The sequence below is a fragment of the Cupressus sempervirens genome, chromosome 1 (genome assembly GCF_028749045.1).
Source record: "Cupressus sempervirens isolate cs-2001-9-10 chromosome 1, ASM2874904v1, whole genome shotgun sequence".
NCBI classification, from domain to species: domain Eukaryota; kingdom Viridiplantae; phylum Streptophyta; class Pinopsida; order Cupressales; family Cupressaceae; genus Cupressus; species Cupressus sempervirens.
The window spans coordinates 291,937,750-291,962,666 of record NC_143118.1 but is presented as its reverse complement, the minus strand read 5'-3'; the positions used below and the strand labels follow the sequence as shown (position 1 = coordinate 291,962,666).

The following is a 24,917-nucleotide window of genomic DNA, read 5'->3' as shown; positions in this document are numbered from 1 at the left end:
GTCATGAATCTTGAGGGGAGATTGTGAAAAAATTTCCAACAATCTCCCCCTCAGCATTACCTAAGAGTCTGAGGATTCAAACCTGTGACCAAGCTCTAATACCACTTGTTAGAGTGTGGTTGTTGTTGCTCCAAAATACTAATATGTCAATGCAAGATACAACCACTAAACTTATAGTACATAGGAAGTAGTTAAGCTCTTTTCATGAATCCTGAGGGGAGCGCTAAACAAATTTCCAACATCTATGTCATTAATAAACTATCAAAAGGAATTTTGAGGAATGGGTATGCGTCTTTGACTCTTAGCTATTAGATTTAGTCTTAGAATCATACTCTCATATCAAATAGCTAAAATAGTTATATATGAAAAATCCTTCATTGAAAAAAATTATTCATTTCAAATGTCTAACTAAAATTATATTAACAATGTAAAGTAAAATAGATACCACTAACCTTCAATTCTTTTCAAGACAAGTTCCTCGAAAGAATAGACCTTGTCTAGAGCCTCTCTTATAATCTTCACCCAAAAATCTACCAATTCACTTAAAGAAAAAGGTATTGGCAAGAAGACTCAAATACAATATCTTACTCAAATTTCTTAGTTTATCCAATTCATTGATGGTTAAAGTCACAATATCCTCCTCTTTGATAAACATAACTAAACATTCAATATATTAGTGCATCAAGGGAGAGATTATGGAAATGATAAAATGTTGATTAAAAATATAAATATTCCATAAAAATAGGCTTTCTAAATTGATAGATAGAACATAAACACACATTTGGCATTACAATCCCCTAGAATGCATTTTTTGTCCCTTGGAGGAGAAGATAGTTCAAGTTGACCCAAATTTAGTACAAGTTACCTAGAAATAACTTGTTGCAGACAAATGCATACGGAATTCCTTCTGCTTCAATGGTCCTGTGAAATTTTTCATTGTTACCAAACATGGTCTTAGCAAGTTCCATCCCATGGACTTTGTCAACATCATTTCCAATCTTCAATTGTAAAAATCTCTACAAAAATCAATGGCAAGGGTTATGAATATCATAGAAATTTTTCTCTATGATTGTGCTAAAATAAATTATTCAATCCATCAAGGGCTACAAAGAGCATGCAATTATCCACCAAAGCATAAAACATTCATTGAAGGGATATTAAATATTAAAAATTCAAGAAAGTTCTCCAATAAAGACAAATTTTTATTAGCTAGAGCATGATATTAGGAGGATTTCCTCATGGTCTTACCAAAGGTAATCAATGTAAGCTTAAAGAAAAAAATGATCATTGGGAGGACAATATTCTACACATAGTTGGATCATGATTGAATTAAAAACTACCTTGGTGGACATATACAGAAATTGTGAAACTAAAGTGATATAGACTGTTGATAAATCCCTGGCACAAACATGGTTATCAAAAGGATTTTGTAGATTAGTTTTCTATTTATGGTTAGTAACCAAAATTCAAGATATTGTAGTTGAAACAATTTTTGCAACCACAAATATGAAACATAGAGCCCAAAGAATATACCATTACTAAAGGACAAAGAAATATAATCTATAGTTACATGTGACTAAAGGAATAGCTCATGAAAATGTAGTTAAGAGAAATGCATATAAAATATAAAGAGAGATTATCTTTCATTTGACAAATTTTTTTAGAGAAATGAGTTAATCTTAGAAGCATAAAACACAAGACTCATTGTTTAGATATATAGAGGTAGAGACAAACTGCCTATATTTGGAAATGGACCTCCATGATAATGAAATTAGCAAGGTTTTGGAATATAATATAGACATCTACCAGAGCACAACACATGTTAGTTTTGCAAAATGTAGTGATTGTAAATGTAATGTGGGTATTCATGTGAACTAAAAATAGAGACACGATGCCTACTATTTGAAAATGTTCCTCATGATGAACATCTATATAAAACAGATTAAGAAGAGAGCTTAGAATAGATATAATTAGTATTTATTATAGTTGCATAAAAAAAATTCACAATGTTGCAAAAGAAGATGGTTTTGTATAGGGAACATTTTCTAATGAACATATATACAAATTGTGAAAACCAAGAAGCATAAATAATATTTATAAATTATAAACAAAAGGAGTTTCAATTATCGATAATACATGTTTTATCGATGAGGCATCCTTTGTTAAGTTTTGTAATATTCTCCCTATAGAATATACACATCTTTATTTTGACCAACATTTTTTTATACAATGCAAAGAGAAAAATAACCCTAAGGAAAAAGTACCTCCACTATGGTGATATCATGACTTTGGAATGAGTAGTGGAAGATATCAAAAGCTCTTTGGAAGCTTCTACAATAGGCCCTATGATTTCTTGCTATGAAGACTCATTTCTATATCTGGTGACCTCTGCATATACTCTCTAATCCCAAGCATGTATGTGGCATTAAATACTACACAAGGGGTTAGCCAAATTATTTTTTTAGTTGCATACATGAAGGCTTTTCCAAGGCTAAATTGGTGGTGAAAGAGGAGGGTGTCTTCAAAACCAAGGGTTTTGTGTTTTCTTATGAAAGGAAGGTTGAACTTCATGACCTTGACAAGTTGTCAAAAATGGACATCAAGATTAGGTTCTTTAAATGAGTAAAACCATTTGTTTAATTTTCATCCTAAAGAAGATCCTTTTTTATATGCATGATTTGCAAATGTGGACAATTTTGTGGACTTTTCTAAGGGAAAGATTCAGGTTCAAATCCATCTGCTTTAATTAATAAATTTTTGTTTGTCTACATTATTACTATGACATGTGTAGTTATAAAGACATTTGACTACAAGTAATGAATGACATTTTTCAAGAATTAATAATAAAGCTAAGTTTGATTTTTAATATTCTATAAATCACTAAAATATTAGATAAGCTAAATAATATTAAGAGTGATTATATTTATTTGATTTACATAAATATATTTATACAAATAGAATAATAAAAATAAAAATCATCTTAAAAATATAAAATCATATGATGAACTAAAACCTAGGCTTAAAAAATCCTAAAAATTAATAAGTTTTAATTATTAAAAAATAAAATGCATATTTATTTTCAATAATATTAAATGTGTATTACACCTAAGATTAATTGTCAAAAATCTATATTATTTTTTATAAAAAAAATTTTTTAAAGGAATTACAATTACAGTATGAGATGTGTAAAATATTATAGAATATATATATGCTAATCAAATATTTGTAAAAATAAAATATCTACAATTCTTTGTTAAAGAAGATGAAATCATAAATTAGTGTTAAAGCTAATGTGTGTTATATTAGACTTGGATTTTTCCAAACTTTTGGGTTCTATTTACAATTCTAACAATGTCCATAATCATCACTTTAAGAGATCTATTTTATGTCCTATAATATATTTATTTTTAGCTAATGCAATAAATACTTACATCATACCCTATTTTGATTGTGCCTAATTGTAATGAATAATTGAGTGTGATCATGTATGCCACAAGATGACATCTTGTAACTAGTACTTGCACCAAAAGGACATGTTCCATAATTGTCATCAAGATACAAGATAACATTGTTGAAATGTATGCCATCTCATTTGATAAAATTATGGAGAAACTAATATCATATATTATTGACCACATATCTAGACTATTGAGTTAGTCATTCAACCCCCTTTTGGTGCAATTTCTAGTAAAATAATAAGAATAAATAAACTAAAAATTGCAACTTTGGTGTGAGAGTGCTTCTCACTATTTATTAAATATTTAAATATATTAAACATATTTATAATAAAATAATGTTATATTTCATAAAGATGGTTATTACATGACATTAATGTGATTAATAGTAATATTATATTGGCATTATAAAATACTTAATGGATAATTAATTTTTTGATATGCAGAGATAGACTTAAAGTTAAGTGCAACATGGGGGATTTTTGTTTTCTTTAGGAGTTCATAAATAGATTTTGAGGATTTTGGGTGCAGATTGGGGTGATTTTGAGCTCATTTCTAGTTCAATATCAATTGAGAGGATATTTGAGGAAGTTAACTTATAATAATGTATTGATAGGACAAAAAATCCATCGATAAGTAATAATATTTATAGAAAGTTAAAGATTATATTAATGTGATAAAAAAATCATCAATCATTCATTTACCCATTTGTTTGTGTGAATGATTATTAGTGACCAATTATTTAGTCATTTATTTGATCAGTTTTCTTGTGACTTGTCTTTGTCTAACCTTGTAATGTTACCTAATAACCAAATTAGTCATTTATTTGGTCACTTATAAAATTATAAAACAATATTAGATTTTGATCACTTTTAGTCACGTGACTAAAAATTTTAGTCTTGTGACTAAAAGTTCTAGTCATGTAGCCATATATTTTCCAAAATTCTAGTAGTGAACTCAATCTCTAGCCTCAATTCAATGGTCAATGGGAAACTTGATTGAGACAATTCTCTTGAACATATAAGGTTAGGGAGGTAGAAACTAAAGAGCATAAGGACTAAGAGGGAGTCACTATTGACCTCTATAATAAATCAGCCCAAGTTGCTTTAGGGAAATCCATAATTCCACAACTATTGAAATACTCATCCAACACTAACTGAGATAGTGGCATAACCATGCTAGGCTTCTTCCTCAACAGAAGCAAGGATACAAAGATGTGTTGAAGTCAATTTCCAAAAGGAGGATCTAGACTCATCGAAAGACTAAGTCTCTATCAAATGACAAGGCAACATCCACCTCAAGCTAGTAATTATTATAGTCCACATTTCTCCTCACAAAGGTGGGAAGGTGATATAGGGAACACACAAACCCAAGTACAAATCCCAAAAAGTACCTACTAGATTATGAAGGCTTGTTAACTCCTCTTTTAAGAATAGCATGAATGGTTAAAATTATCCAATGGTTGTAATTATGATATGTCATGATCAAATTTGACTCTACTCAATAAAGAGTACTCAAAACATCAATCAACATGTTCAAAAGTGTGAAATAGATGCTTGTTGTTCCCTAGGAAAATTTTTGCAATAGTATAGTCTCACATGAATTTTCTCATCAAACTAGGTGAGATAATGCAATGAACCAGGCAAGAAAGTTCATTATCACTTGATTCTCACATGAAATTTCAAATCAACACTAAAATTGTGTTCACTATGGAGGCCATAACTTTCATGTCTGGATTATAATTGACTCTATTTGAAAAGCAACATAAAGATATTGACAAGGCCTAAAACATGATGGAGCTTAGAGAGTCCTAAGACATAAGAGTTTGAATCATCACTCAAGATACAACATCATAGGAAACTCAAACTATCTCAGTGAACAAGACACACAACAAACAAAATGCCCAAGACAACTAAAGAGCACACATGACCAAAATGACAAAAACATGAAAAGAAATATAATTCACACACTAAAACAAATATTACTTCTCTTTCATAAAATTTTTTTTAAAACATAACACAAGCACTAATGCACAATGAAACTGAAAGGTTTCCAAGGAAAGGGTTCTAGAGTCACTTACCATAAAACATGTACATATCTTTTCAATTTTTCTTTCTAGAAATAATATTACATTTAATCATCATTTAAACCATCCAATTATACTAATGAATTTACATCTATCACAAAAACACTAGTATGTTCTCTATGATATTATCCCTTGTACATTCTACTAGAGGTTCAAGATGAACATCAACACACAACTAGACAATAGTTAAACACATTTAGAATAGCCATCATGAACCAAAATAGAAAGCCCAAATGGGGGATTGTCAACTCCAATAGTAAATCACAAAAGATATCAATTCAACAATAAGTCAAGTGTGACAACAGCCACAAAGAAAGTGATAGAGAAAATTTGTGACTAGTCCAAGAAAGAAAAATATTGAAAACAATGCTAGCCCAACAATGTGAGGAAAGTACCTCTAACCAAACAAAATAAGGCCTCAATAAAGTCACATTACATGTGATGTCTAGGAACAGTCATACAAGAGGGATAAACCACCACACAATTCTAAGGAATACATCATCCTAGCAGTGTTAGAGAAGACTCACACAAATCAAGTAGTATACCATAAATAATCTCATGCATATCCAGAGTACATAAATTTCCTTTATTATTCCCCATGCAATGCAACATTTAGATATCCATCAAATTAATACAATTTCCATAAGATTTTGAAGCGATCAGTTTGGGGACTTAAGTCATTAACCCAAAGGATCTAATGAAAAACCTAATCCTTTGCACTAATTCACAATAACCACTCATTTCTCAATGAAAGGAACCATTTCATTACTATATTGACATAACATACAATCACAAATAAGATTCATTTATTTACTTACTAATAGGATAAAATAGGGAAACGATGCACCTTACTCCACAAGGAGAACAAAAGAGGCAATCAAAGTGAAAAAATGTACACCAATCAGTGGCTCCATCCAATAGGGTCACACATGCAACCAACCAAAAAAGGAACATTGATTTCATCTATAAAACAAGGAAAGAATCACTTCCTTCTCCTCACACTGCTCTAGTTGCATCTACTAGACAAGTAAGTCCATCACATGTAGATGCCAAAGCAAACAAATTCATGAGCCATCATCAAGAAACTCACTCACACAATCATAACATCAACCATATGGGCAACTAATACACATAGATCCCAATGTTTGAACATGAGCTTTGATACCAAATGTAATGCCCCAACTGAAGATCCTTGGTACAAGGATTCAATTCAATCCAAGATATATATTTTATTTTACAAATATGAATATACAAGACAACATCATACATGGATCACAAAGATCATAATGGGAGACTTCATCAATAATCCCAATAACGAATGAACCTCAAATTCCACCACCAAACAAAAATGAAAAACCATGGAAGAATGCAAATGATTATGAATTTAAAGCATTCTAATTTGAAATCATATTCCAAGGTATTCAAGAACACCATAGAGGGTAGTCAAAACACCTCCCAAAAGCTTTCAATCAAACCAAAAAGTGCTCACTATTCGCCTGGACAGGCTTTTCCAAAGATCCAAGCGATACTTTATTCTAGCACTATGTGATAATTTCTAGTATCATACAACCTTTCTAAAAAATGTGTACAATACTCCAAAGTGTCACACAATAGTTTTCCTATGGGTGTGTAATACTAGAAAGTATCACATGACTCTTCTTCTTTAGGCATGTGATACTCTAAAGTATCACCCAATGCTAACACATGGTCACCCACAAAAAGAAATAAATGCACTAAGGACAAATAAGAGGAACAAGAAGTCCAGACCTCTACACTAGAGAGTACTGGATCCACAACCAAGGCATAGAAACTCAAACAAAATATTTGAAAGAGAGAAACTACATCTAACCATCTAACATAGCAATGAAGGGAAATAATTGAAAGTAACATCATAGTGTATAGAAGCAACATTGCAATGTACTAAAATAACAAACTAAGTGTGTGGTTCCTCCCAACCATAATAGCATCATAAGACCTTGAAGGCCCTAGCCATCCCCTGCATGTAACATCCCAAACTACCAACTAGATAGTTAGAGCTATCTTATGAGGACATCACTACTAAAGCATAAGAACATCATAAGAACATGAAATCTAACATGCTAATCCAAAGAGAAATAGATACGCCAACTAAGAAAATAACATCATCTAATCATATGCTAAGCATCATATGAATATAAAATCTAACATGCTAACTAGTAAAGCAATGGATATTTCAACTGATCAAATCACATCATCTAATCATCTGCTAAATATCATAATTTAGGAAAAGTTCAAATAACTAGCATCATCTAAACATGATATCTAGGCATTCCAATCAAAGTATAAATCACAAGAAATAATATTTTAGAATCTAAAGTATCAAGTGAAAACATCCAACAACAGTGGCACTAGGACAAAAGGTCATCTCTATACACTAGTCTCCAGTAGTGGTGAAGGTAGCTATGCCTCCCAACCATGTGGAACCCATAGGTACACTCCTATCATGCTGATGGAGATAGAGATCCAACCACAAACATGCTCAAAGAAAACATCCATGGCCAAAATTCATGCCAAATATTATGATCACTAAAACCAAGACCAGAGACAATGCATGAACTACAGGTCCTAGTCAAATAATCGATGGGCTACTAAGTAGGGGTTGACATCATGGAGAGTCAGTTGACATTGACAATCCCAAGATCAGATCATGTAGATTCAACTCCCTTAAAGGAAGGCTCTAGCATAGATTATTATCTTAAGTTTTATTACCACCTAGTATTTTATTTAGTTGTCACTTAATTAAAACTTCTTTTGCCAACTCTCTAGGCACAATGATCACTAGGCTATGAGATAGAAGCCCCTTCCATATGCTACCCTTCCGTAATCATTCTCATCTAATGATGAGTGCTTGTTGGAATGCATATCCCCAACCCAACCCCAATGATCATAACTCACAAAAGTACCATGGAAGATCAAGCCTCACAAGTCACTAGATAAATGTGTGTGCGCATACTCATGTGTGGTGCACCACCATCACAAAGATCTTGGCACAAGGATTGGATAAGAACACAAGAAAAATATCACTCAACTAAAAATAAGCTTGAGAGGACAGATTCTACACAAAATTCCAAAAAAATTTAAAACCATACATCATGAACTCACTCAACCAACCTCAATCTAGAATTATGAATTCTACACAAATCCCAATAATGCAACAAGACCAAACATCATGAACTCACCTAACCATCCTCAATCTAGGAGTATGGATTCTACATGAATCTTAGTGTCCACGAAACAATAATAAGGGTCCAAAAGAACCAGTAACACCAAGTATAAACTAACTCAACCAAACACAAAGTTGGGAGTACAGATCCAACAGGCATCCAAATGCATCATAAAAAGTGCAATAATTGTATGACTGGCATCCTATAGATAATCCAAGTCCAAAACTAACATCATGCCAAGAAAACTTGAGAAAACTGTGTGGCATGTGAATCATGGTGAAAATGATCCTCAAAACTCAAAATCTTCAAAATTAAATTTCATTTGGTCTTAGGGCACAAAAGCTACAAATATCAAGTAAAATCTAGGTTTGGAGTTTGTATGCAAAAATGGCCAGCATAATGATGCAAAACCCCAAACCCTCATCCTAGAAAACAAGGAAATGCTCATACCTATCCAATTAGATAGGGCTAGCATACAAGAATAGAGTGGAACACTAGTTCTTAGCCTCCTAACAAACAACTACCAAAAATAGAAGTAGAAATAGATCTAAAACATTAAAATTGGAGATCCCTACCTCGTAGCCAAAAGGGAAAAATGAAAATTTGAACCATAAAATAAAAATCTCTCAAAAGTAGCTGAAAAATTGTAGCAATCCAAGGTCTTGCCAAGTTAGATCCAACAAAAATAATCTGGCAATGATCCCACAATGAACAAACTAGTAAACCCCCATGAAGAGGCTTTTGGGTTTTACTCTCAAAATTTTCTAATTCAAAAGTGAAAAGTGAGGAATTAAATTTATTTTTCAATATTTATTCACTTTTCAAGTGAATAATTGATTAGGGCAAATATCTATCCAACCTAGTTAAACCTTGAATCAACCCAAATGAAAATAGGCTATTCCTAGTAATAAGAATTCATCTATGAAAAAGCTTCTAGAAATTAAAATTAATTAAAAATAGAGCCCAAAATCCCCCAAAACCAAAATCGTTGAAAGCCTTAACAACTTCATGATAATGTAAAAATCTAAATGCACAGCTACCTTCACTCGTCTAATCACATAATGCAAATGAGTCTGGATTTAATCAAATCACCAAAAGGTTTAATTTATACATTTAAAAAGATATGTCTACCATATAGGGACAACATTGGTAAATTTGAATAGTTGAATGACTAATTCCATATGCCACTTCAAGGGATATGAATCCTACACACTAAAATACATGACTAAGTGCAATAGCATATAATAACATAGCCAAAGCAATAAATGTATTAAATACCCAATTTAACCATTTATTCAATTATACCAAAATAATCCATTTACATCACTCGCATCTTCATATAGCATAATGAAGAAAGAATGAAGTAAATAATCATAGTAATAAATACATCACATAACATAATCAGAGATATGTCCAAATACCAGATAACAGGTATCATCATAAAACATGCTATCATCTCACAATGGCATCATCATGCAAAAATGATCAACTAAACAACATAGTAGTCTAATATCTATGATATTGAAATCAAGTTATAACATCTAACCCTCAGGTCATCTCAAATGTAAAACACAACATGAGTAACAAGTGTCCCATGGATCAAAATATAACAAAGTAAATATTTGTAGCACATAACCAATGAATCTCACATGCAAAATTTATTTCTAATTTTTTAATTATTCAATAATGGTTGTCTACTTATCATGAAAAGGAACTTAAAACACATAAGTGAACATAGTCATAAACCTGACTAACCACTACTATAGGGACCTAGTCTAGTGTAGCAAGGTAATAGTACATAGTGAAATATTTGCACTCATCTCTAGGTAATCAAAAAATAACATCATGATACCACATCAATCCTAGTAACCATTGGCACAAATCTCAGTAAACCATAAATCATGTCATAATCTCATAAATCAGCCACAAGCATAATCAAAGCAACTGAAATAGTATCATAAATCTAATCACCTTAAGGGCATAGAGTACTCATGGTCCCAATCATGATCACTTGCCAAGAAAGATCATCAAGGTTGCATCCATTAGGATGACTTATAGAAATCAAATGGGCGAGGCACTACACACTAAACAATCAAGAACTCCTTCTTGACAAACTTCTACCAACACAAGGTCTTGGTGCAAATTGCCTCACATTTGGGGATCTGTCCACATGCTCAAGAACTATTATTGTCATACCACTTGATAAAGGTGTACTCTAATAACACTTGATGAAGGGTTCTTCCCTTAATACCATAAACACAAAATAGAAACAAATAAACAACAAGAATTGTAAGAAAAAATATGTGCTTCTTATTATCGCTGCAAATGCGGAATTAAAGAATTTGGAATTACAATATGCTAACCCACATGGGCATCGTCATTATAGTAATCTACAAGATAAAGCTGTGAACTATCCCCCAGATCTTCTACAAGAAGATCTTACACTTTAAGAGCTTCTTCACAAAGAGATTACACCTTCAAACCTTGCTTACAAGAGATTACACCAAGAGAGCTTGATTATAAACGCTCATAAGCCTTGCCTAAATAGGCACTTACCATCCAAGATATTACAAACACAACTAATGTGGGATAAAAGGTAAATGCAACTACCTTACAAAAAATATTAAATTCCCACCCAAGTACAACTAAGCACCACCATGTTGCCCAATTAGAAAATTATATTTCCTTTGTGGATCATAACAAATATTAAATGTATGATTTAAGGAACTATCCACAATCTTCTAAGATGCCACCTACACACCTCGATAAATGAAATGACAACTATTTTTCTTATTTTTCTTTTTATGTCACCTATGCACCTTGGTAAATGAAATATCTTTTTCCCCTCTTTTTCTGTTTTTTTATTTTCATTTTTATTTTTTTTCTAATTTTTGTCACTTTCTCTCTTTTTTGTTTTAAAATTGTTATCATGCCCCCTTAATTTTTTTTGTGATGCAAGATGATCATGCATCATAATCCCATATTTATGAATAAGACATAACTTTTTTGATCAATGCTCGATGCCTCTAACATCCTATAATCATATGTCTATGTTCACTTATTCTATTAACTGACATTCTATTCAATTATGATTGACTTAATTTATACCAAATATCACACCTCATCTCTAATTATCTATGATTGATAATTTTTCCTCATTATTCAATCAAACTCCTCTTCCTTTCAAATATTGAATGGGTCAAATATAATGTTCATTGGGCATTTAAATAGAAAGTTTACATGCAATTAATGATGGACCTTTTAATCTTTATCCTTATCCCTTTATTTTGATTATCTCTGCCTCACAAAAAATTAATATTCACATTCATGAAGAAAAATGTTCCATTTTGCATCATTGTTATTGCAGATGCATGGGGAAGAATCTACATGTTGTCGATTCTCTGCTTCATGACTGCCTCTTTCCTTCCTTCATTTACTTCTCCAGATCTTCCTTCTTTCTTATCTAATGAGAATATTGGATTGATATATTAATAACCTTAGGAACATAATATTGATTACCATTGCCCCGCATGTAATAGCTCATTTAAAGGCCATACTACATACTCTGTGTCATCCCATATCATTCCATGCTTTTAAACGTAGAACTCCTTTACTTCTACTTCATTGATCATATCTCTATCTTTTCATAAAATAATTTTCTTTTCAGAGTAAATATTTAGTCTCCATATTTAAGCAAAAACATTTCCAAAATTTACCATGTGATGATCTTCAAAGTTGATTTGAAGATAACCGCGTAAAAAGTTTCAACACCATTATTTTCGTGAAGTAATTTGATTGGTCGTGATATTTACACAGTGAGGCCTTCTGGGTGATGATATAATTCAAGTTTATTGGAAGAGTAGGGCACAATGAACACTTTGTGTATCTAGGTTGTAAAAATTTATGTTTCATAAGGAAAGGGAGAATTTTTAGAGAAAAATAAAATAGAGAAAATATGCTACTTGTTTGAACAATATACACAAAAAAAATACTATCATTGTCTATATAAATATACGAAGACACATTTCGAGCACTAATCATACCATGCACAAGATTTAACATACTTATTATTCATATGAAGTTAAAATGAAGAAAAGAAACCATATGTAAAATTCAGAATATTGGATGTAGCTTTAGCCAAAAAAATATACTACTTCTATAGCCTGAGAAACATAAGGTTTTGTGTAAAAAGTTTCAACACCATATGATTTATGATATGGACAGTTGAAGTAATTCGATTGGTCATGTTCAGTCTTCATCGTCATAATTATTGTCTACTCTATATTCTATAAAAATTTTGCCATACAAGAGAAACTACATAAATGAACATAGATTCTTGGTATGTATGGGTATTTGTAGATTTGATGTCCACACTCCCTCTTATCATCTTAATTGACTAGAGCTCAAATTCCCAACCCTCTTGTTAGATGTCTCACAGAAAAATCTAGCGAGATATAATGATTTTTAGGGACATAATAAATATGGTGACATTACAAACAATAGACCTGATCCCATTTAAATATTCAACAAAGACAAACTTAATAATTATAGCTTGCGAATCCTAGCTTCGATCATGTAAATTTGTAATAGAGGGAAAGGCTACACATTCTATACCTTGGAGTTATTCAACAATTGAACTTGGACTAGAACGAAATGGGATGGCATTTGAACTGCAAGCTCCAACAGTTAAAACTATGGAAGCATCTTTCCAGAAGAGAAGAGCTAACATGTTTAACTTTTAGGGAGCTTCAAGTACATTGCTATTAGAGTAATGTTTGTCCACAGTGTTCACTAGGTGAGAATTTAATACCAAGTCTAGAAGAGTCTTGAAATATCTATAGAGCTCCTTGTAGATATTTTCGTCTTCCTCTACGTAGTTGTTTAGAAGACTTCATAAGTTTTCTACAGTTATAAATGCCTGGCTATTGACAGATGGACACATGAGGAAATTAGTGTAATGAACAACTTATGTTTGTGTAATTTTCTATGTTTTGTCTTCTCTATTTTTACTTTGTTTTATATTATGTGTTGTTGTTATAATTTTGTACATTGCAATAGACCACCGTCAAGTTGAACAATGTTAGGTGAAGACCAAGAAAGCACCCGAATTCATGAAATTCATTCACCACAACCCCAAAAAATAGAACTTGAAGCCTAGGCACAATCCAAGCATGATAATTACAAGACATAGAGAACACAACAACTTGGAGCTCATATTGCATACAAGGCAATCCTTTTCAGCATTCAAAGATAATATCATATATGTTTTTTTTAGCAATAGAGACTCACCCACCCCAATAAACTGGCATCAAAGCCTGAAACAAATGACTAAAATAATTTGAAATAGATCTTTATTTTATTAAATAAAACACCTTTTGATCAATACACTCCAAACCAGTCTTAGTTAAAACATCCAAACAGCCCCTCCCCCAATCTAGCTTTGTCTGCTCTACTACATAGCAGAGCATAAATTACCAAGCATACTTCTGCCTGAACTAAAACAATATGCTCTTTACACAAGCCACCTAACTAGCATGAACACTACACATGCCCATGAATTGACTCCCCTAGTAATAATGTGGCTTCATATGGAGCCTACAAATACGAAGTAAATTAGAAATTGATGAGTTACAAATCCTATGTTTTGAATTGTTGTGGATTGATTTTGATTTTAATTAATAAGTTAGTACATATGATTTTTATTGCTCCACATTTTGGCAGCCATAGCCCATTAGTTCCAACTTCATCTTAATAATAAATATTTTTTATTTTTTATTTTAAAAATGAATTAACTTTTTTTTAAAGATGTTTTCTTTTTAAAAGTATTCAAAAATAATAAATATATTATTGAAATTATTTTATTGTCAAATATTGAATATATTGATTAAAAAAATGTGTTTATATTCATAATAATATAAGTTGATATTTAAGTTAAAAACAATATTATAATTAAAAAGCATTACTTTAATCATCGATTTTATTTTTCTATTTTATTTTTCTTTATTTTGATTATTATATTTTCCAAATTCTTAATGAAATTTTTTTTGAGATGGTAAATATTCATTTTCTATTTATTAGAATTATAAAAAAAAATTATATAGAAAATAATCATTTTTACCAATGAGTAAAAATGAATAAATAAAGTATATAATTTTCTAATTAACTTTATATAAAACAAATAATCTTTGGAGTCACGTCCAATATTTATGGGATTGGAAAAAATAAATTCCAAGCCAAACCAAAAACAATATTTATGGGGTTGGAAGCAAATAATTTATTAATCAAACATTACAATCCATTCAAGGTAGTATTAAAATTTCTATGATCAATAGCAAATACTTTGGCTTGAGAAGATGCCTTGCCATAGTGATCGAAAATTGCCTAAAAAATATTTGGAGTCTGTCTATATATTTAAATTTAGATGCTTAAAACAATATGTCCATTAGATAACAATGTCAGAGGCTTAAATAATGTTTCTAGCATAGAAAAATAATCTAATTTCTATTTGAAAGATTAAGGTGTCTTAAAATTACTATACTAATAAATAGCTCAAACTTTCAATTTTGCATTTTTTTATTATAAGGATTTGTTCTTAAGATTTTAAATTGAATTGTTCTATATTAATTGATTGATATATGCACAATTTTAGAGAATGTCCTATTGAACATTAGCATTTATTTATTTTTATAAATTTTAATTTATTAAAATTCAACAATACTTTTAAATTGAAATGAGTTTGGATTGAATATAAATTATTCTTATGTTTAATTTTGCAATTTTGATTATCAAAAGTTGTTCAATTTTAAATGTCTTGAGGAGATAATCATATTCACAAATTAAAATCTCTCCCCAACATCTCATATTCCCTTCCAACTTCACAGTTAAATTTACAACTTGAACATTGGCACTTGTGCCCCTTGTTGAAAATGAAAAAGATTACTTTGAATACATTCTCACTTTTTATTACAATTTTATAAAACCTATTTTCAAAAAGGGAAGACAAATTCTAATATTGGCCAAAGAATAAAACTTTTAAAATATAGGGAAAGGTTAAATCCCTTTAAGACCCAATAGAGTACTAGTAGATGGAATGTCGTTAAATATGTTTAGAAAAAATCTTTTGAGAGGAAATCTTCGTATCTAAAACTTTGTTCTTAATGGAACTATCACGAAGGGTAAATGAATATGAAGAAGATGAATAGAATGAAGATGGTGTTATTTCTATTAGGATTAAATTGTTTAGTTTGAGTCAGTATTATATGTTGTTTGAAATTTCACTAGATATTTCTCTACATAGGAAGGGAAAAAATTATGGAAAATCTTTACATATTAGTGCTACGGTTTCATCATTTCATAAATATTTTACTAACAATGTAACCATTGCACCCCTCAAAGGTGCTAGTGCTACTATAATCATACATGTATTCTATAGTGGTGAATTCAAATGATCATATTTAAAATCCAACTTGGTATAATCTCTTTCATTTATACCTTCCCTTTACCATTTTGGCATTCATATTCATACTCTTTATAATCTATGTCATTAGGCCTATATTTGTTTGATCCTTTCTATCCATTACATACTATGATGAAATCATATTTCTCTAAGGTATATATGCTCCTATCATCATCTATCGAGAGTGCGAAAAGAAAAATGTAAAATATTGTTGAATGACAGGGATTGCCGATTCATCCAAGATGCTCCTGCATCATGCTATTATGATATTAGTGAATAATGATATTTTATTTATGTTAGAGAAAGGTTTTTAAGTTGTCAAATCTCTTTATTGTTTTTGTCTGTAAGCTTTCTTATAATAACACTTTTTTGTTCAACCTTTTGAGTGCAATAACATGGTTTTTACTAAAGAGGCAATACAATACAATGTGGGTTCATATTGGGAGGTTTAAAATCAGTAAAAAGTAGAAACAATATATTGCCTAAATAGGCAAGGGGGCTTTTGGAGTGGGAGTAGGGATTTACAAAGGAAAATAGATGCAGGGTTATTAGGTAAGGTATAGGAGGAAGTTGACAAAACAAGAGTTTGGGACCATATGTTATTTTTAAATTAAGAGAAAAATTTAGTATGTCACAAACACATGCTATGATTTAGGTTCACCAAATGAAGCCCCTAAAAAATGTGTTCGCTAAATTTGATTTTTGAACATTTGTTTGTTGTTATGTCATATGGTAGCCAAACTAAGTGAAGCAAAAGATGACTTTCTCAAACCTCTTGTATGCAAAGGGACAATAAAAGGTGTTATCAGTGTAGTAAGAAACGTCTTAGCAGCATTGTGTTCGAGGATGGGATTAGCAGTAGGAGACTAGCGTAGGGAGAAGTCTTTGCTGTTGCTTCTGGATCTGCTGCTGCAACATTATCGGCGTCCACATCGAGTGCTAATACTAGCACTAGAATTGCTTATTTTCTTTAATGACCTCAGACATGATGCCTTCGAGGCTTGCACGCTGTCTGGACCATCTGAGAGCGGTTTTGTTTCCAAATGGTGAATGAAGGACCGTATGAAAACTGGGTGTGTTGCACTTGTTCTGTACTTAAATATTGGTGTTGATCCTCCAGATGTTATCAATATATCCCCATGTGCTCAGATGGAGTGCTGGATTGATCTATTTTCATTGCCAACTCTAAAAGCAATATATGCTATAGGGAAAGCTTTGCAGGCTCAATATGAACGGTGGCTTGATCCTACTGTTGAAGAGGTAAAGAGGCTTTGTGGCCAGTACCACAAGAATGCTAAATCAGAGCGGGTGCTTTTCCATCATAATGGACATGGAGTTCCAAAGCCCATAGAAAATGGGAAAATCTGGCTGTTTAACCAGGATTACACACAATACATTCTCCTATCTATTTATGAATTAGAATCATGGCTTGGCACACCCTCAATTTATGTGTTTGATTGTTTTCCTGCTGGTATGATTGTAAATGCTTTTGTGGAGCGTTATGACTGGGGTTCTGGTGTTTCCTCTGATATAGTTGATAGCTTGACATAGACTCAGAGAAAGTTCAAGTTCTATTGCTATTGGAGTCACATAATTTGACTTAGACATCATCATGATTTGCTTATACTAGAAACTTGAGTTTGTCAATGGTAGGATACATCCAAGCTCTATTTCTATTGTGGTCACAAAAAATGATTCAGATAAACTACAGTATTTGGAGTCATAAGATCCTCACTAGAAACTAACAAAGATTGTGCCTAGAAAGGACGAAGAACCAAAAGTAAAAAATAAAGATTATTACAAGCATCATAATAAAACCTTTTTGAGACAAAAGTTTTTTATTAGAGATGGTTTGACTCCTAAAATTCACGAGGAAGAATTTATTATAATCTATAGACCAAGTTGTTTGGCAAGAAAAAGGCTTCAGGAGCAAGTAGATCATAGTTCTACAATAGGTGTGTTACAAATTTGTATGTGAAAGATGTGCAATGTGGAAGATTTAATTTATTGGTGCTAGACTTAAAATTTTCTTCCTATGTTGATCAAATTATTTGACTAATGTACTGAGGATTTAGAAGTTAATAGAGTAGTGTTATGAGAAGGATGAACATATTTAAAAGTGCATAAAGAATGAAAGGTAAGAGGAAACAAAATGATAATTAAAGAAGAAGTAATTATATAGATGTAAAGTTGTCATAAGATGGAAAGGAAGAATGATATAAGAAATCACAATAATAACAATATTTATATATGAATATGAATAAACAATATTCTAAGTGTAAATTAATAACTCTAACTTGAAAATAGATCATAAAATCTGATACCATTACAAGTTACACAAATATTATGCAGTTATTTCATTAACTTCAATATAAGAATTTATCTTATTTAAGGCTTCCTCGACTATCTTCAACTCAAAAGCTCTTTATTGTGCTGAACTATAGCTATAATTATTTGTGATATCAAAATCACAAGGGAATCTACTATCCTAGTTGCAGCAGCCTATGAGGAAATCACCTTATCCTTTGCACTTTGATGATTGTCCATACCTCGCTCCAAATCTCCAATTTGGGACAAGCTGGGAAGATGTTAGCAAAGGTTGTAAAGTCTAGCTTTAAACCAGCCAATTGCATCTTATTGTAGAGTCTCAAAACATTTTCAGCAAATTTATTTTTAAATTATCCTGTAGCTAGGACGTTCCACAAAAACACATTTATTTGAGGCATTTTGTTAAACAATTCACATACCTTATCAACGATTCCATATCTTGGATATCTTACAATTCTGACATTCGATCAAAAATTTTTTGGAGGTATTAAATTATCATATTGTTTATGCCTTATCTATTGTTACATCCCAATTTTTTTAACTGATTATAGCCATTGTATCAATTTATTTCTTCCTGATCATGTGAAAGTTAGTTAATTATAGTCGTTGCATCAATTTATTTCTTCCTGATCATGTGAAAGTGAGTTAGTTAATTATAGTCGTTGCATCAATTTATTTCTTCTTGATCATGTGAAAGCGAATTAGTTAATTATAGCCATTATATCAATTTATTTCTTCTCGATCATGTGAAAGTGGGTTAGTTAACTATAGCCATTGTATCAATTTATTTTCTTTCCAATCATGTGAAGTGAGTTAGTTGAAATATATATGATAATGAGATATTTTTATGAACATGTGAAAGGAGATAGTTATTCTGACATTGATGAAATCTCTAACGGTCACTAGATGATTTTAAATTAACAATTTATAAATCTTGAATTGATGTCTTGGTGATAAATGTTGCTTTGAATGATTACAAGAAGAACACTGAAGAGAGAGGGGAAGCATTGCTAAATAGGGTCATCAGAAGGGGATGGTTGAATGGCCCATTCATCAGAATCGATAGGTTTGACCTAAAACTATCTTGGCAAGGTTACTAGGACTTGACAACATGTTACATGGTGGAACCGCATGAGCTATAAAAAGGAACATTATAATAAATTATATAAATTAAACATAACTTTTACCTTTAAAAGAATTATCAAAGAATTTATTATTTAATCATTATTAAACATTCTCTAATACAAACATATGTATATAAAAATAAGATAACACTAATGCATTATAAATTATAATCTTATGATGCCACCTTATCAATATGTCAACATGAATATAGATAAAGAATATATTATAATAATAAAATAATAATAACCCTTTAACTTCTTATTTTTCTTCTTTTCTTTCCCTCCTTTTCTTTTCTATTCTTTTCCTTTTTAATCGATTAGAATGGTATTTGAATGAGTTCTTGTAACTGAAGGGAGCCAAAGAGTTAAACTCTTTCTTTTTATGAGAGTCTCATAATCGTATCAATGAATTATTATTCCATATGGTTTCCTTGTTGTCGAAGCTTCTCAAGACAACTAAGAACAATTTTGTTTTACATTACTACTCACTCGTCTGTCTCCATTTTCCTTCACATTTGTTGCCGCGGGTTTCTAAATTGAAGTCAATTCCCTGACAATAGAGAAATTGTACTGCAATAGAGGTGTCATGTAAGACCACCAATTTCCTTGTGTTTATTCCTTATGCTATGTTTGTGGTAAAATATACAAAATAACATTTATAATCTACAAACTTCTTTCCATGTTTTCTTTTCACATTTGAACATCAGTCGTTTACCTTTTGTAACAATCATACATAGAAACCATCACACACACACACACACATTCAAATTCAAAGAGTTATTTAATATATTTAAAATCATGGAATCTGTATTATATAATAATGATTTTTTTCTTTGCCATGAAAGTATACCATCCTGTATAACCAACTATCTCAATTTAGATATAATTACGTCCTCTTATAAGATGATAACATTTCTTTCCAATCATGTGAAGTGAGTTAGTTGAAATATATATGATAATGAGATGTTTTCATGAACATTTTAAAGGAGATAGTTATTCTGACATTGATGAAATTTCTAAGGGTCACTACATGATTTTAAATTAATAATTTATAAATCTTGAATTGATATCTTGGTGAGAATGTTGTTTTGAATGATTACAAGAAGCAAATTGAAGAGAGAGGGGAAGCATTGCTAAATGGGGTCATCAGAAGGGGATGATCGAATGGCCCAATCATCAGAATCGACAGGTTGGACCTAAAACTATCTTGGCAAGGTTACTAGGACTTGACAACATGTTACATGGTGGAACCACATGAGCTATAAAAAGGAACATTATAATAAATAATATAAATTAAACATAACTTTTACCTTTAAAAGAACTATCAAATCTAATTTATTATTTAATCATATTAAACATTCTCTAATACAAACATATGTATATAAAAATAAGATGACACCAATACATTATAAATTATAATCTAATGATGCCACCTTATCAATCTGTCAACATGAATGTAGATAAAGACTATATAATTATAATAAAATAATAATAACCCTTTAACTTTTTCTTTTTCTTTTTTTCTTTCCCTCCTTTTCTTTTCTATTCTTTTCCTTTTTAATCGATTTGAATGGTATTCAAATGAGTTCTTGTAACTAAAGGGAGCTAGAGAGTTAAACTCTTTCTTTTTATGAGAGTCTCATAATCGTATCAATACATTATTATTCCATATTGTTTCCTTGTTATTGGAGGTTCTGAAGACAACTGAGAAAAATTTCATTGTACATTACTACTAACTCGTCTGTCTCCAATTTCCTTCACATTTCTTGCTACAAGTTTCAGAATAAAAGTCAATTCCCTGAAAATAGAGAAATTGTATTGCAATAGAGGTGTCATGTAAGACAACTGATTTCCTTGTGTTTATTCCTTATGTTATGTCTGTGGTAAAACATATAGAATACCACTTATAATCTGTAAACTTCTTTCCATGTTTTCTTTTCATATTTAAACATTAGTCATTTACCTTTTGTGCCAATGATACATAGAAACCATTGTTAGGGTAAAACCACGGATAGAAATAAAAACTACATGCAAATATAACCAATAATAGAAAATAATAGATCACACAGAAATGAACACAAGGCACCAAGATTTAACGTGGTTCACCCAATCCCTAGGCTACATCCACCAAACTGCAAGTCTAATATTATTACAATCCAATGATTACAACCTAATTACAATTTGTAATCCCTTACAGCTCAATATCATCGCAAGAAGCAATTTTACATCACAACATAATGAAAATACCTAACCCTAAACCCTTTTATACAAGTATTTTATGTCATTTTAGGGTTGTAATTAATAATTACATGTCAGCCCAAAATCCTGATAAAATAGGGCCCAATTTTTTTTTTGGGGCGATGCCCCAAACCCCCAAAAATTATGGAGTATGTACAGTACTTTCCTGATCAATCACCACAATCTAACAACCATAACATTGCTACATACACACACACACACATATATATGTTTGAATTCAAAGGGTTATTTAATAGATTTGAAATCATGGAATCTGCATTATATAATAATGATGAACATTTTTCTTTGCCATGAAAGTATACCAGTCCTGTATAACCAACTATCTCAGTTCAGATATAATTATGTCCTCTTATAAGATGATAACATGAAATCAGAACACCAAGTGATGATGCCAGTATAGGTGAAAAAGGTGTAAAGCAATGTTGTGGTTATAAACTTGAAAGCACCTAGGAATCACTGACTTGGTAGCTTGAAAAAGGTGAGGAGGTGTAGAGAATCTGCAAAATAAGAATGGCATTAGAACTAATAAATAACAAGTTAAATACTACAATAGCTCATGCATATTCCATTTATATAAGATGTTGTCAAGTCAAGTTGGTGGAGATTGGGTTTGTAGACCCAGTTTGAAATCCTTGGCTAGGGTAGAATTAGGCAAATATGCCGAACATGTGAACTTTGTTGATTGTCTATACACTTTAGTTATTTTGGAGAATAATTATTGGGATTTCAACCCACCCAATTACTTTGATGGCTGGGCTTATGAACATCCCAATCCCAATCCCAAGGTAGGGAGGGCCATTCTATTGAATTAGAATATGTGGGTACAAGTAATGGTTCGTAGTTGGGAGGTTAAGCCTATGTCAATGCTTCTCATCTCACCAATGTCAAGGCTTGGACAATGAGTTAAAGAAAATTCTGTCATTTATGACGTATGTTTTTTTAAATCCCTGAATGAATAGATGGTTATTTTCATTTCAAGATAGAGAAAACATTTACTTTATGAACAACCATTATTTTATTTTCAGTTGAATATTTAGAAATAGATAAAAGTTAGCAATACTTAAATATCTCTTTTGTTTCTCATAAATATGTAAGATAGATTGAAAAAAGTTTCTTTCAGTTATAATCAGATGGTATAAATCAATGTGAAATGAATTCAGTTATTTGTGCAATTAGCTTATTTTGAGATTGTATAATTTGGTTAAGGAAATTTGTATGTTACATCTATGCTCACACTTTGTGAATACACTTGTACCAACTCAGAAGCAAATACAACATTTAAATAATATTACTCTATATTTTATTCCTCAATGTCTATTCCTTGTTCAGAAACTTCCCACTTTCACACAAGTTGGGAGAATGCCAAGAAATTTTGCAGAGTTTGGATTTAGAACATACTAATGGCATCATTTTATACAAAGGCATTTTGTTCACTTCCACATTACAAGTTACATAAATGTAGATGTACATTGTCTATGCTTCCTCATTTTGCACAAATGTCTGCCCCAACAAATTCCTAAGTGATATTTCCCTTTCTACCATACTTCATTAATGGATGCTTGTACATAATTTTGAAGCTCCCATTGTTGTTGCTTATAAAATAATTATGTGGTTGAAAATGTGGAGTAGTAATATTATTTAATGCAATGGCTTATATCCACTTGATGTTACCCAGGAATAGAGTGAAATAAAAATTAAATAGTGGATGATGGAATTCAAAGTTAATAGTAACTCTCATTTCAATGGAATAGACATCAGCACAACAAATGTTGATGACAAGGGGTCCATAGCTACCACCAAAATAGGCAAACCAGCTTTGAGAGTTTCGATTAAGCCCAACCTGATGGAGTACTTAAATTTCTCACATGTTTCTTATAATACTATTGTAATCACTTAAGTTTAATTAGTGATTTAATGAAGGGTGCTACCCTAAATACCATAAACACATAACAGAAACAAAGAAAGAACAACAAATGCAAGATCAAAATATGGACTTCTTATTTTCACCACAAATGTGGAATTACAAGATTTACAAGTACAATATGCTAACCCACATGGGCACCTTCATTACAGTAATCTACAAGACTAAGATGCGAACTACCACCCAAAGTTGTTCTAGACAATGTTTGGGCCCTTCTTAAATAGGCAATTTTATGCTGCCCGAGAAGGTTTTAGACATTGAAACTTAATACCTAGAGCCAACAGACCCTAACAAAACATAAAGAGTTGGTCAAATACATCTTTGAAAATTATTTTAGAAATTTTGAGTAGCCCAACTTTGGAAGGCCATAACTCTTGAACCATTTCTCTGATTGGCTATTATAACCACTTTTCAAAAATGCCAGCTCTTGATCTACAACTAGGCACTCTAAGGCCTCCAACAACGAGCCTGAAGATTTTTCTCCTAAAATTTCCACTGAAAATTTGCAATAACTTAACTCGGATACTTAAGCTAGAACAATGAGATTTTTATGTTAGTCTTATAACTCTAAAATGAACCTTCACCTAGAAAATCAGAACATTTCAAGCTTGTATGACAAACTTACTAAAAAAGCAAGTTCCCAGAAACAACAACCCCCATGTCTACTAGTCCTTATCAAAATAGAAAAGGCTGAAAACAAAAAAAATTTAAATGGTGATGCAAGATTGCTCTTACACCCAGGATGCTCCTGTATCAGGCACCTAGGTTAATTTGAGAAGTGACTCTAACATGTTTTAGGTGTTCAGAGGAAAACCAAGACGGTTAACCTCCTTCCTTTCTTGCCATGATGAATCATCTATTGACCTCCTTTTCCATTTGACCAAGTATTCCTCATAAGTTTTGTTCCTTGTACTTTTTCCAACATGACTGTCCAGTATCTCCTCAATCTTCTTTGTAGTTGAACTAGCTACTAGAATACTCCACTACACTAATACAATTTCCTCTCCATCACTTCCTTCATAATACTCTATCAAATCTAAAATATTCAATTCAGAAAACAACTTCACATCATAATCATTTGATGC

The 24,917-nt window shown here is 31.3% G+C and overlaps 1 pseudogene; it reads left to right on the top strand.

Moving 5' to 3' along the window:
- Nucleotides 1-17,250: 17,250 nt before the first annotated feature.
- On the top strand, nt 17,251-17,751 carry LOC149577252 (regulatory-associated protein of TOR 2 pseudogene; annotated as a pseudogene).
- The last annotated feature ends 7,166 nt before the right edge of the window (nt 17,752-24,917 follow it).